The following is a 14,221-nucleotide window of genomic DNA, read 5'->3' on the forward strand; positions in this document are numbered from 1 at the left end:
GGGAGACATTTTCACAAGGACGTAAGAGACAGCCTGCTGGATCAGGCCAAAGGCCCATTTGGTTCTCACAGTGGCCAACCAGATCACTCTCCCCTCCTGTAGTTTCCGAAAACTACAGATCAGAAACATTTCTGCCTCTAACTGTGTACAGGCAGAGCATAGCTACCAGGCCTAGTAGCTCCACAGCTGTCTCACAGGGAGTGCCAGGCTCAAACTTTGCCCAAAATGGCTCTCGGAGCCCAGATGAGGCAGAGAAGTGGGGGGTGGAGGCAGCTGGCTAGCTGGTTGCTGCAGATGCGAGTCAGACATGGCAGTTAGTACCTGGAAGACAAGTTGGGCTGATGAGGGCCCCTTCTGTATCCTGGGATCCTCGGCCAGTGCCCGAGTTCAGACATGAAGTAATGGTTTGCAAACCTACTTCAAACTATGGTTTTTTTAATTGTCTCAGCGAGCTGATATTAAACCATGGTTTGCCAGCTCAGACATGATGCTGAGCTATCATAAGCAAGCTTCCTACAACCATGGTTTGCTGTGAGGTTTGAATTGTGCTGGAATAGTAGGCAGAAGAGAAAGTCATTTGAGTACAGTACTGTGTGCTTTCGGACCTTCCTCCAGCCACTGCTTTCCCGCTGAAGTGTGGCAATTTCCTTGAGAGGGGAGAAATCCTCTGGTTCAAGCCAGTCAGATTTACACAGCAATCTGTAGCTCTCTCTCCTCAGTGAGTGTGCAGCCGGTTTGTTTGCCAGACAAATAGGAAGGCCATCTGATGATTGTCCCTAATCCAATTTGCTTGCAGAAGCAGTTGACAAACAGCTGGAAAATCCCACCCACCCCCCATATATTTTTGTACTTTTCTCTGTGTATGTGTGTAAATAATATGTCTTTTCACCCATAGCAACCATGACAGGGTTTTATAAATGAAGCATTGTTGTGATTGTTTGAACAACGTTTAAATTTTAATCCACTTCCTGAAACTTCTTTTTAGTGCAGCAATAAAGAACAAAGCAACAATGTGTTAAGTTTTCTTTTCGCCAACACATTGCTCCTATGAACCTGTTCATCTTGGGCACTTGAAAAGCTTAACTGTGATTAAACCTCTGATTTCTTTTTCTTTTTTAAAAAAGAACAAATTAAATAGGTGCTTGTACTGTATTTTCTTTGAGAGTTTGGAGTGCCCCTTTCTCCCTTTCACAGCCTTAGGGGAACTCCTAAATTTGCAGAACTACAAAAAAAAATCAAGGGGGGAAAGCATAAACTCTGTGTTGTTGTGTGTTTTTGGGGGGGGGTGAACTAGGGATGGGACCACAAAACAGACCAACAAGGTCTGAGCCATGGAATCCTGCCCAGAATATTTCCCCAACCCTTTCATAGATTAAAATAGGTTTGTGTTGCATCCAGATGTCAGTTTAAGGAAGTGCCTTCCTTAATGGTTTTAAAATGTAATAAAATTTGATTTGTTTTATCCAGTCCTTCAGGTGTGGGATTAATTTTGGCTTCTCTCACCAGCCGATACACCTTTTTTGCCCCAAACGTTGAAACAAATTAGTAGCCAAAGCAAGATAGGCGAGGCGGCCTCTTGAATTGTGAGACAGCATCTTGTGCTTTACTCCCATGAACTTGGCAAATAGAAATGAAAGTTTTTATAACCTTGAAGTAAGTGTATGGGAAAATGTGGCCGAGAAAGATACAGCATGAGCCTTAGGAGTTGTTGTGTTTTTGTTTTTTGTTTATAAAAAAAGCATTCAAACACACACACACACACACACACACACACCCCTCCTCCTCCTCATAGGAGCACAACTAACTCTTCAATATCCTTGAAGTGCTGTGGACTAGAAAATAAATGTAAGTTGAAAAACACATTACTTTCTGCCCACAAAAGTATTTAAGAAAGCAATTAACAATTAGTTGGGATGCAACAGGAAATGGAAGGAAGCTTGTTCCCTCATCTCTTTTCCCTGAAGACCAGCAAGTTTTAATTATTGTTATCTTTATTTACACTAATTGTCTGGAGCTGTTTGGAAAGGATGGAGGAATGGGAAAGAATTGAAACCTGAGGTGCCGTCTCCGTCTCCTTCACGTACCACACAGGTCTTGGCTGCTGCTGATGTGATACTGGGCACCTCTTCCTAAAGTGCTTGCAAAAGCTGCAAGCTTGTCGGGTGAGATTTAGAAGCATGATGGTGCAAATGAAGGAAGCCTCTTGGTTGTTGACCGGGGAGGAAAGAAGAAGAAGAAGAAGAGTTTTGATTTGATATCCCGCTTTACCACTACCCGAAGGAGTCTCAAAGCGGCTAACATTCTCCTTTCCCTTCCTCCCCCACAACAAACACTCTGTGAGGTGAGTGGGGCTGAGAGACTTCAGAGAAGTGTGACTAGCCCAAGGTCACCCAGCAGCTGCATGTGGAGGAGCGGAGGATGCGTTTCATACAGCCTGTAGACATCTATATCTCTTCCTGCCTGAGATTGTAATGTAAATGCAGGGATTGCTTACACATCATAGTTAACAGCCCTGCTGGATCAGACGGAAGGCCCGTCATGTTCAGCAGTGAAAACAGAACCCAGCAGCTTTAAAGTGAGACGATCAAACAAACAAAAAAGGTCGTTTCCAGGTGACCTGCTTATTGAACATTCTTTCCGACGTCTTTGCACAAAGCTTGTAGGGAGGTTGGCTGTTCACTGGGCATTCATTCAGATTTGATTGGAGGGAGGTTAGACGATATCCCTACTTTCAGGTACATTCTTCTGGCAATTTTATTTACTGCAAAAAGCCCGTTTAGGGGTTGGGTGGGGGAGCAGCTGTGTTGGGCAAAAGCGCCGATTCCATATGCAGTGGTACCTCTACTTACGAATGTTTCTACTTACAAATGGAGCTCCGTCCGCCATCTTGGATGCGGTTTAGATAGGATTTTTTCTACTTACGAATTTTTAGACAGGGTTGCTTCTACTTATGAATTTTTTCTCCCAATGCATTCCTATGGGATTCGACTTACAATTTTTTTCGACTTACAAATGTGCATTCGGAACGCATTAAATTCGTAAGTAGAGGTACCACTGTACCATGGGCAATATATGGCAGCAGAAGGAAGGGAGGCAGATTTTGCAAACAATTTACGCACCTGTTTTTCCTGCTTGACCCCTTGTGCAGGATGAAACCCCAAATGTTGATAACCTCTAAGCAGAATGTAGCTGGAATCGTGCAAGTGACTGGGAGCAGGTGGGAACTGGGGGGGGGGTGTAGAAAAGATGTGACAATCTAAAAACCGGCAATTGTCATGTGGTTTATTTTAGTTGAATGATTGGTGAAGTTTGCTAGTGGGAAGATAAGATCTGACTTGTGGGCATCTTATGATAGTTGTGGTTATAATGGGTGTTGTGTGATCGAACAGTGCAAGCTCCGGTTGATCTTTGCTAATGAAAGGTGCACCATTCCAGGGAAGAAGAAGTGCATTTCAGCTCGAATGTGGTGAAATAATCTCTGCTGAGTGTACTATAGAGACATGTTGTTCGTAGATGGTGGCTGTAATTTTCTCTCCTTTTGCAGCGTGTTTATGGTTTATTTGCTTTTAGCAGTGTGTTTATGGAAGCTGTGTCTGCCCACAGATAGCAAGGCTGGAAAACCTCAAATATCTGTTTGAAAATGCCATTTTTATTTACCTGAAATTCAGTTCTATGCAGGGTTGGCTATTAAACATTGAAGGTGATTTCTAAATTATTTGCAGTTGTTGTTGTTGTTGTTGTTGTTGTTGTTGTTGTTGTTGTTGTTGTTGTTGTTGTTGAAAGCAATCTTATTTTACCATCTTGACAAATAGTATTTGCAGACTGTCATCTTTGGCTTCTTCCCTTGCACACTGTTATGGTGCTGTGTATAAATATAAGTCCCGAGGAGGTACAAAACAGGCAATTCCTGCCAGGTCATGTCAGCTAGAATAGGCAAACTGTGTGGGCAGGGATATCTGCCCCTTGCCTTTTGCATCTCCCTGCATAAGTAATGGGGGCATGAGTCTTCCTGCAGCCAGGGACATAATTCAGTTATGTTTCATGGCTGCGTTTGCAAGGACCTGGTCACTGTCAGACTTAATTAACTAGATGATAAGAGAAGTCATTTCACTTTCACTCACATTCCCCCCAAATCTGTATCTCCCTCTGGCCATGTTTGTGATTGCCTGTTCTCTGCAGAGCCTTAAATTAAGCGAATATTGAACTGTACAAGGGAACTATTATCATTTGTCAATTGCATAATCATGCTTTGTCATATAAACTTGACAAGAGGAGCCAGTCCTGGTGTTCTGTTGCTGCCAAACCATGGAGACAATGTGCTTCAGTGACTTTACCCTCTCTCCCTCTCCCCTTTTCCTTTACAAATTAGAACAATGCATTAAAAAATGTGTCCATGCTGTGAAAACAACTGCATTATAGAATCAGAAATGGTTGTGAGGGGAAGATTGCTGGTGGCAGCCAACCAAACTGTTTTGGTCTATAAGGACATCACACCCTCCAACATTTTTCTAATGAAAATAGGGACGTAAATACATTTACAACAACAACAACAACAACAACAACAACAACAACAACAACAATTCATTACTTATACAACAACAACAACAACAACAACAATTTATTACTTATACCCCATCCACTCTGGACGGCTTCCAACAGGTAATTGTAAACACAATAAAACTTCAAACATTAAAAATTTCCCTAGACAGGGTTGTCTTCTGATGTCTTCTAAAAGTCAGATAGTTTATTTCCTTGACATCTGATGCGAGGGCGTTCCACAGGATGGGTGCTACCACCAAGAAGGCCCTTTGCCTGGTTCCCTGTAACCTCACATCTCACAGTGAGGGAACCGCCCCAGAAGGCCCTCGGAGCTGGACCTCAGTGTCTGGGCAGAATGATGGGGGTGGAGACACTCCTTCTAATTTGCATTTCAAAATATTCATTTAAACAACCTTAAATCAATGACTTCCCCCCTTCTCTTTCCATGTTCACTTTGCATACCATACATCCCTGCATATTTTACATGCACTAAACCATTCAGTACAGTGGTACCTTGGGTTACAAACGCTTCAGGTTACAAACTCCGCTAACCCAGAAATAGTACCTCAGGTTAAGAACTTTGCTTCAGGATGAGAACAGAAATTGTGCTCCGGCGGCCCGGCGGCAGCAGGAGGCCCCATTAGCTAAAGTGATGCTTCAAGTTAAGAACAGTTTCAGGTTAAGAACGGACCTCCGGAAAAAAATTAAGTTCTTAACCAGAGGTACCACTGTATCCCATAGTTACATCCATCAAAACTTATTTACACTATTGAATTTATCTTAATACTACCAGTGTTTTTTAAAGTGCACAATTTTTACCTATACAATAAATACTTTCCAGTCTTCTTTAAACGTACATTCTTCTTGTTCTCTTATTCTATATGTTAAATCTGCAAGCTGTATGTTTTCCATCCGTTTAAGGCCATTCTTCTTTGGGACGTCACTCGTTTTCCATTTTTGGACTAGCAAAACATGGGCCGTAGTAGCGGCATACATAAATAACCTTTTTTTTGACACCAGGGAATTTTCATCTGAAATATCCCCAACAAAAAGGAAAGGACTCTCTCTCTCTCTCTCTCTCTCTCTCTCTCTCTCTCTCTCTCTCTCTCTCTCTCTCTCTCGGAAATGTACTTTTAAACATTCCCCCCCCCCCCAATTCATTATATATCATTTTCCAATACTCTTTTACCCTTTTACAAGTCCCCCACATATGATAAAACGTATCCTCAACTTTATTACTTCTCCAGCACTTATCTGATTCAGACTCATACTGTATAAGTCCTCCTTGGAGGTTTTTAAACAGAGGTTGGATGGCCATGGATGCTGTAGTTGAGATTCCTGCATTGCAGGGGGTTGGACTAGATGACCCTGGGATCCCTTCCCATGCTACAATACGATGATTCATTGTTGTGGGAGATATGAACCTCTTGGCAATCCTCTCCATGGGATTTGGTGTTTCTTTAGTCTAGACTTCCTCAACATGGTGCCCTCTAGATGTTGTTGGGACTCCATTTCCCAGCACGTATGACCATAAAAGTCAAGAGAGTTCTTGCCTAACGCTATTTGGAGGTTGGGGGAGTCTGAAGTGGCCCCCAGTGACACAGGAGTCTGCATTATGCCATGTTAGACCATGGGCCCATTTAACTCACCATTGTCTTGACTGAAAGGTAGTGGCTTTCTGGGGTTTAATATAGGGGACATTCTCAGCCCTGTCTGAAGATTGAAAACTTTGACAGCATTAAGATGAATTCAACAGTGTAAATAAGTTTTGATGGCTGTGATAATGGAATACTGAATGTAGTGGTACCTCGACTTACAAAGACGATCCGTTCCGCGGCCGTCTTCGTAAGTCGAGGTTTTCGGATGTCGAAGCGCGCAGTCGGCGCCTGCACGAAGCGTGATTTTGTGCTTCTGCGTAGGTGCAGAACGCGTGTGCAGCGAAAAGACTTTCGGGGTTGTCGACTTTGGAAGTCGAAACTTTCAGAAGTTGAAGTGTTTGGATGTTGAGGTATGACTGTGGTTCAGTTTTTGTAAAATATGCAGGGATTTTTGATATTGTAAAATGAACCATGGAAAGAGAAGAAGGGAAGTCATTTTTATTTTAAGGATGTTTAAATGAGTATTTAAAATTGTAAAAGAGAAAAATTAATAAAAATTATATAAATGAAAAAAGAGAACTTGGGACCTACATGCTGAGCAGAGGCTCTTGCCCAGAGCCCGTGAGCTAGTTCTGCCCTTCTGCTTCATTGGTAGCTATTTCGTGGAAGGTGGAGCTGAATCATTTGCCACACATGATAGTGGGGAAAGTGGGGGGGGGATTGTGGAGTGCAAAATGTGGCCCACCACCCTTTAATTTCATTTTGGCTCTCCTGTGGTTGTGCACAACCATGGCAATGCACTGCCGCGGACCTCTCTGCCGTTTTATCTTGGCTCTGAGAAGCTTCTGGCTCTGGGCGAGGAGCCGTGGAAGAGTGCTTTAAAGCATCTCCCTGTTGCCTAGGCAACAGGGTGATGCTTGCTGTCTTTCAGTGTCATGCTGCAAGACTTCAGCACAGGAGAGAGACCGTTGCTCTCAGGCAAAGTGCACTTGTCTTGCTTCCAGCCCTGCGCTGCAAGGCTGCAGTGCAGCACAGGGACAGAGGGAGGTGGGTATTCTTGTTGCATCTCTGAAAGGAGTCTGTTCATTGTGTTTGGCAGCCTCGGAAAGGGGCTGCAAAGCTCCAGGATGTAATTTGACTCAGCCCCAGCTTTCTGTGCTATTACAGTATTATTTTTTTGGACAGCGACGGATGCACTCCAATTATTGGTTTGGGCATGTGCTACTCAACTAAGTTTGGGAGTACCTAACTTGGGTGAAGCTGGCTTTTAAACACTCCGTGTAAATGAAACTGGGGTACAGTTTGAATTCATGTGCTTTTTATTTTATTTTTTCCATTTACATTCTTCCTTTCCCCCAAGGAGCTCAAGGCAGGAAAGACAATTTGCCATTCTGCCCATTTTATTCTCACAACAGCCCAGTGAGGCAGTTTAGGCTCAAGGTCCTTCACTGAGTTTCATTGCTGAGTGTGGGTTTGAACCCTGGTCTCCCAGGCCACAGCCCAGATGCTTATCTAATGGTGCTGAATACTAGCATGAGAGTTTGCAGTGAAAACAAACGGAATTGAGATGTGGGGAGCCGGGGAGAGAAATGGACAGGTCAAAGGCTCACAAACATCAGCTTGGAGCTGAAGCGGAAAGTGATGTCATATGTGTGGATGCAGGTTAATGTGTCTGCAGCTTTTTCCCTTTAAGAAAAGCGGACATGTGTTTGCACCTCCCCACCGAAGAAGCAAGCAAGACCTGGATTGTGACACAGCGGGACGCTTTCCCCACACTGCAATCACCCAATCTACTGTTAGTCCTACCTAGGAGGAAAGTTCCCATTGCTTCCTGCAGATGCGTCCTGGGAAAAAAAAGCAATTTCAGGGGTGGTGATAGTGACTGAGGATTGTCAGTGGGACTGCTGTGTTGGGGAAGAGGTTAACCCAGGCATCACCAAACTTTGGCCCTCCAGGACTACAATTCCCATCTTCCTCAACCACTGGTCCTGTTAGCTAGGGATCATGGGAGTTGTAGGCCAAAACATCTGGAGAGCGGCAGTTTGGGGATGCCTAGGTTAACCCCTTCCTCATGGACTAAAGTGCTGACCCTGCTTTCTCCCCACCCCCTGCTATTGTTATAGCAAAGGACTGAATAGCCACACTCTCAACATCACTTTTTAGGCTGTTAGACCTGCATGGAGCAATGTGAAATGTTGGCCGAATTCAGATCAAATTACATTTTAAGGATGCACTAAAATCTTGGGACACCAGCCTGCCCTGGCCTCATTTTATTTCATTAGGTTTAAGTGCATGCTTAACTCCTGTTGCAATCAGCAATTAAACCTTTGATTGTGCCCTTGGCTATCACTTGATGTCATTAATGGGGAGATGCCCAAGTTTGTGTTTTGAACAGCGCCGTAAATATCAATTGTGGAAATGCAATTTAATTTAGAGCACTGTGAACTTCGCCACGCCGCATTTTTCACTGCTTCTTGTCTTTGTTTTTTTCCCCCATAGGCAAAAGAGCTGTTCTTCACAGTGAGAGCTTCTAAGATGTGATCTTGATTGAAAAGGTAGGTAACCTCTCATGTAAGCTAACTGAAAACTTGCAGTGTACTGAGAAATGGTGGGACCTCCTGGTACGTGGAAGTGGAAATAAAAATGGGCCTCTTTCTCAGAGAGAGGTTTGATTGGGGGCTGTTAGGAATGGTTGAAACCAACGTTCTCTCCTTTCCTTGCTCCTCTGTCTCTGAATACACAGAATACAAAGCTGCCCTTTTTCTGTACTTTTTGCAGCTGTAGCACAGGGAGGGGTGAGCCTTTGGATCTCCAGCTGTTGGACTACAGCTCCCTTCAGTCATAACTACAGTCTGTGCCGACTAGGGTTGATGGGAGATGTAGTTCAGCAGCATCTTCAGGGGCAACTTCCCCCAAATCTCCTGTAGCAAGTTTTCTCCCTTATTGGATGAGGCATCAGCTGCTTTTAAAAAGTAAACGGTGGACATGTTTGCACTGCAGCGGGGAGCTCCAATTTGAGTTCCACAATCTGGATCAGAATTGTGGCAGGGGGTGGGGAAAGGTTTAAGCCCCCCTCCCAGGTCCCGATCCAGATTGGCTCCCCCTAAACCTGCATTTATTTATTTATGTTTTTAAAGTAATCAAGAAATGTGTGTGTGCCCAGCTCTTCAAGTTTGACTTCTTACGGATTGTGCTTCACACACAATTCATCACTGTGTGTTTCAACTCTGGTTAAGAATTAGGTTTTGCCACTCAGTGGGATTTGACAGCCTGAGGCATTGAAGGTTTTGTAGGTAATGGCCTGGTTATCATGTCACACTAAACTGTAGTTTGAAACAGGGCCGGCCCTAAGGCAAGGCTGGGTGGCGCAATGCGCCAGGGCGCCGGGCCGTTGGGGGCGCCGGGCTGCACCCACCAGACAGCCGTGCTGGGAAACGGAGGGGGGTGCCAGAGGGATCTTCGCACCATGGTGCCAGGGCTTCAGATATGCTTAAGACGGCCCTGGTTTGAAACAAACTATGGTTCAATGAACATAAATACTATGCCGGTGCCTGCTGCTTAAAAGTTCCTGCAGTGCTCCTCTTCCACTCTTACTTCCACCATGCTGCAGACGAAACAAGCCAGAGTCTGGCTTGTCCTGTTGTCCGAACTTCTGGTTTGTTTCTCTCCAAGCAATGAACAGTAATCGAGGTTTGTTCTTGGCTTTTTGCTTGCGATTTTCTTGGAGGCCAAGATGACACCGCAAGCCAGATCCTGGCTTGTTTCATTTGTGGCATAACAACAACAGGAGAATGGGAGGTGCACCCTGGGAACTTATTGAGCAGGAATTGATACCCATTCACATTCAACTATAGTTGGGCTTATTTTTTAATGCTATAAGGGAGGCGGGTGGCGCTGTGGGTTAAACCACTGAGCCTAGGGCTTGCCAATCAGAAGGTCAGCGGTTCGAATCCCCGTGATGGGGTGAGCTCCCATTGCTTGGTCCCTGCTCCTGGCAACCTAGCAGTTTGAAAGCATGAAGTGCAAGTAGATAAATAGGTACCGCTCCGGCGGGAAGGTAAATGGCATTTCTGTGTGCTGCTCTGATTTGCCAGAAGCGGCTTTGTCATGCTGGCCACATGACCTGGAAGCTGTACGCCGGCTCCCTTGGCCAATAAAGCGAGATGAGCGCCGGAACCCCAGAGTCGTCCACGACTGGACCTAATGGTCAGGGGTCCCGTTACCTTTACCTTAATGCTATGGTTTAATGTGACATGCAGACCTTGGACCAGTGTGTGTTTGAGTAGGTTTTCATTTATATGTCTATAAATATAAAACATGCCAGAACAGAACGGCATCTCATTAGTATTTTAGATGTTTACTGAATTTGATGTGCCTAGCAGGAACGAAGTCTGCGTACTGGGGATTTAAAAGAAGAGATGGCAGGGGGGGGGAGGATTCATCAGTCCAAAGAATGTAGCTGGATTTTGCATGCTTGTCGTCAAATGAGACTCGAGGTGTCTACATAAGGTTCAGAATAATTCTGTGTTACAGAATGACGGAGCAGTTTAGTTGATGAAGGATGCTTCTGGCAATTTCTGTAACGTAAGGGCAATTTGTGTCTGTTATACAAATTCCATCTGATTTCTGTCAATCAGGCCTGTGTGATTTGGTACTCGGGAAGCCAACAAACCAGTCCATCGGCAATGGAAAGTGGCCCAGCAATAATTAGATATATCTTTAAGTTTTGCTACATACCTGATACTGCCCAAACACCTGGGAAGCTGGTGTCTGGCTCAGTAGATCCTAGGTTGTGTATGTGTGGACAGGGATTTGCAGAAGGTAACTTTTTAGTTTCATACTTTACTTTTAGGTTTTTTTAAAAAGAATATTATTTAAATTTAGTTTTGGGAGTGACTTCAGCTCTCCTAAAATCTCTCTCTCTCGTTTTCTCATTCCTAAATGGTGACTGCTGACTCCTCAGTGACTCTCTTTCATTAGAAACATGTCCAGCAGACAGAAAAAGCATGGAAGTGTAGGAATGTTAAGGACAGTAGGAAAGGATATACAGTATTAGATAAGTATTCCACCTAAACATTAGGAAGAACTTCCTGACAGTAAGAGCTGTTCGGCAGTGGAATTTGAGTGTGGTGGAGTCTCCTTCTTTGGAGGTCTTTAAGCAGAGGATTGACAGGCATATGTCAAGAATGCTTTGATGGTGTTTCCTGCTTGGCAGGGGGTTGGACTGGATGGCCCTTGTGGTCTCTTCTAACTCTATGATTCTAAGTATTATGCTTCCTTCACTCACACCAATATAGCTGGAAGCTAGTTTGCAGATTCGTTTGAATCTCTTAGTTAAGATTATTTCCTGGTGTCCCCTTTAATCCCTTTTAAAAGAATAAAGACACAAGAGTCTTTCTGACAAAAGTAACAAAATGTTTACTCACATTTCAGTTCACAATTTGATCCCTGAAAGGCAGGCTTTACTTAGTAGTTACATAAAGAGTGAGTTCATCTCAAATGGAGACTGAACTCATGTGCTGCTGGCTGAGAGTCAGCAGACAGCAAAATTACATTAAGACGACAAAATGGTTGCAAAAGAACTGCAAGATAAGTGAGCAAGTGAAGCAAGGAAATCAACACTGAGAAAAAGGCTGCATGACTTGGCTCTTTTATGGAGTCAACCAAAAGCACACCCATCTAGGTACGCAGGTGGCGCTGTGGTCTAAACCACTGAGCCCCTTGGGCTTGCTGATCAGAAGGTCGAAGGTTTGAATCCCCATGACAGGGTGAGCTCCCATTGCTGTCCCAGCTCCTGCCAACCTAGCAATTTGAAAGCATGCCAGTGCAAGTAGATAAAGAGGTATCGCTGCGACGGGAAGGTAAATGGCGTTTGTGTGGTTTCTGTCACAGTGTTCTGTTGCACCAGAAGCAGTTTAGTCATGCTGGCCACATGACCGGCAAAGCTGTCTGTGGACAAATGCCGGCTCCCTCTGCCTGAAAGTGAGATGAGCGCTGCAACCCCATAGTCGCCTTTGACTTGACTTAACTGTCCAGGGGCCCTTTACTTTTATCTACGCCCATCTCCCAGGTCACATGCAGAGGGAGGATGTTCCAGACCAGTGGAACAGGAAGTTACACTGACTGGAGTAACATCACCCTGCTTGTGCCTGCTCTAGGGAAACAAGGAATGTTGATTTGACTGTACCCATAGGAAGAATTCTCTTGCTGGCAGCCAGCAGGAGTCTGTGGACAGTCACTGCATGTCCTAAAAGGCATTGGTGGATGATAGGGCTAGTCCATCTAAGGAGATATCCAGGCCCTGGCAGGGGTGGTGGTGGAAATCATGCCCTCCCTTGGAACCTTCTAAAATGATAGACATCAGGAAAAAAAATGTTGGCGGTGGGAAGGGGGGCAAAGCCTGTCATTTGATCACCACCCCCTGGTACGACAAGATGGCAGCTTAAAGGGTCTTAGTGTGAGGGGGAAACTGGCAGATTGCAGAAATGCAGAAAAGTAGCATGCAGTGGCAGAACACACCAGTGGTTTAAGCCAGTGGTTCTCCCCCCCCATAATTTTTATTAAATTTTCTGTTTTACATTTTAGAATATTCATTTAAACAACCTTAAAATATCAATGACTTCCCTTCTTCTCTTTCCATGGTTCATTTTGCATAACATAAATCCCTGCGTATTTTATATAAACTAAACAATTCAGTGTTCCATTATTACATCCATCAAAACTTATTTACACTGTTGAATTTATCTTAATGCTGCCCACGTTTTCAAATATACACAAGTTTCCCTCCATATAATCAATAAACATTTTCCAATCTTCTTTAAATGTTATGTTCTTCTTGTTCTCTTATTCTATAAACTGTGCATATTCTATCAGTTTAAGTTGCCATTCTTAAACCAGTGGTTCTCAGAGGATAGGATGGCAAATGGGGCAGGAAGATTCAAGGACAATCAAAGAAACATTTAAACATATCAGTGTAGAATTGTATCGGATCAAAAATATGTTTTTTCAGGAGGGGATATGCAACCACAAACATGCCTCTCTTTGAGAGCATTGTCTATTCTTCTACAGTTCTTCCCGACATATTGTTACGAACAGGGATTTTCAACTCTGACAGATATGAAAGATCCGAAAAGAGAAAGGGTTCTTTGTGTGGTTGAGGAGATGAGAGTTTGTTTGTCTCGGTTCAGATCTAATATAAATTTGATGACCCGGCAAAAGCAAAATCACACCTTTTGTTCATATACATGCTTAAGGTACATATGCAAGAGGCTTGTTTATTATTATATTTTGGGAGTGATTCGTGTTCTTAGGTACAGTAGTTGCATTGTTTTATAATTTCTGGATGTTCCGTGATCATATTATAAAATAGTTGTGTTCTTTCTTATAAACCAAGCACTCTGCTAGGAGTTTGTTTCTTTTTGTTTTCCAGTGTATTTCTTACCCATAAGAATATTCAGTGTGGGGCAAGCATTTTTTTTTTTAATTCTGAGAGTGTGTCCCCGGGGGGGGGGGAGCGTGCTTCCTATGGGCAGAGTAGGGGTGGGTTAAGTGATGGTTGGAGGGGGTGCATGGAGAAGTTGAACGAAGAACAGAGGGAGTAGAAGAAACAGCAGACAGAGTAGCAGGGGACAACCTGGGTAGTAGAAATGTGGGGCAGAGAGAGAAGGGGCATGGGTTAGGAGTAGCCAACCACACAGACAAATCATAGGCAGCTCAGGGAGCCTTAGGAATAGAAGGGAAAAGGAAAGCAGAGAGGGAAGGGATTGGGAAGACCCGGAGGCGGTGGGAATCCCATAGAGCTCCCTGAGACAGAGAGGAGATTAAAACAAAAATCAAACGCTGTCTTAAAAACAAAAGAGCAGCCTAGTAAAACTTGAGGGCGAAGCAGTGAAACGCAGAGGTGAAAGTGTATAAAAAAAGGCTGGGTTTGGAACAGAGGATCTGATTTGGGAAGCAAACTGCCGGGAAACATCTGCTGGGCATTCTGTGCGGAGAGGGAGCAGCAAGCAGGAGCTCAATGCAACAGTCTCCTGCAATAAGAGCTTTCACAGTGGGCCTCCCCACCCCCCCTCCCCCCAGCCTGC

At 44.2% G+C, this 14,221-nt stretch overlaps 1 protein-coding gene across 8 annotated transcripts in view; it reads left to right on the forward strand.

The window, feature by feature from the left end:
* Positions 1-14,221, forward strand: part of PLCB4 (phospholipase C beta 4) — a 194,869-nt gene that overhangs the window by 12,665 nt on the left and 167,983 nt on the right. For all 8 annotated transcript variants that reach the window (XM_060272408.1, XM_035110090.2, XM_035110098.2 and 5 more), the window contains exon 2: positions 8,637-8,692. The gene's annotated coding sequence lies outside the window, so the exon portion shown is untranslated. The remainder of the gene's footprint in view (positions 1-8,636; positions 8,693-14,221) is intronic.

This window comes from Zootoca vivipara, chromosome 3 (genome assembly GCF_963506605.1).
Source record: "Zootoca vivipara chromosome 3, rZooViv1.1, whole genome shotgun sequence".
NCBI lineage: Eukaryota > Metazoa > Chordata > Lepidosauria > Squamata > Lacertidae > Zootoca > Zootoca vivipara.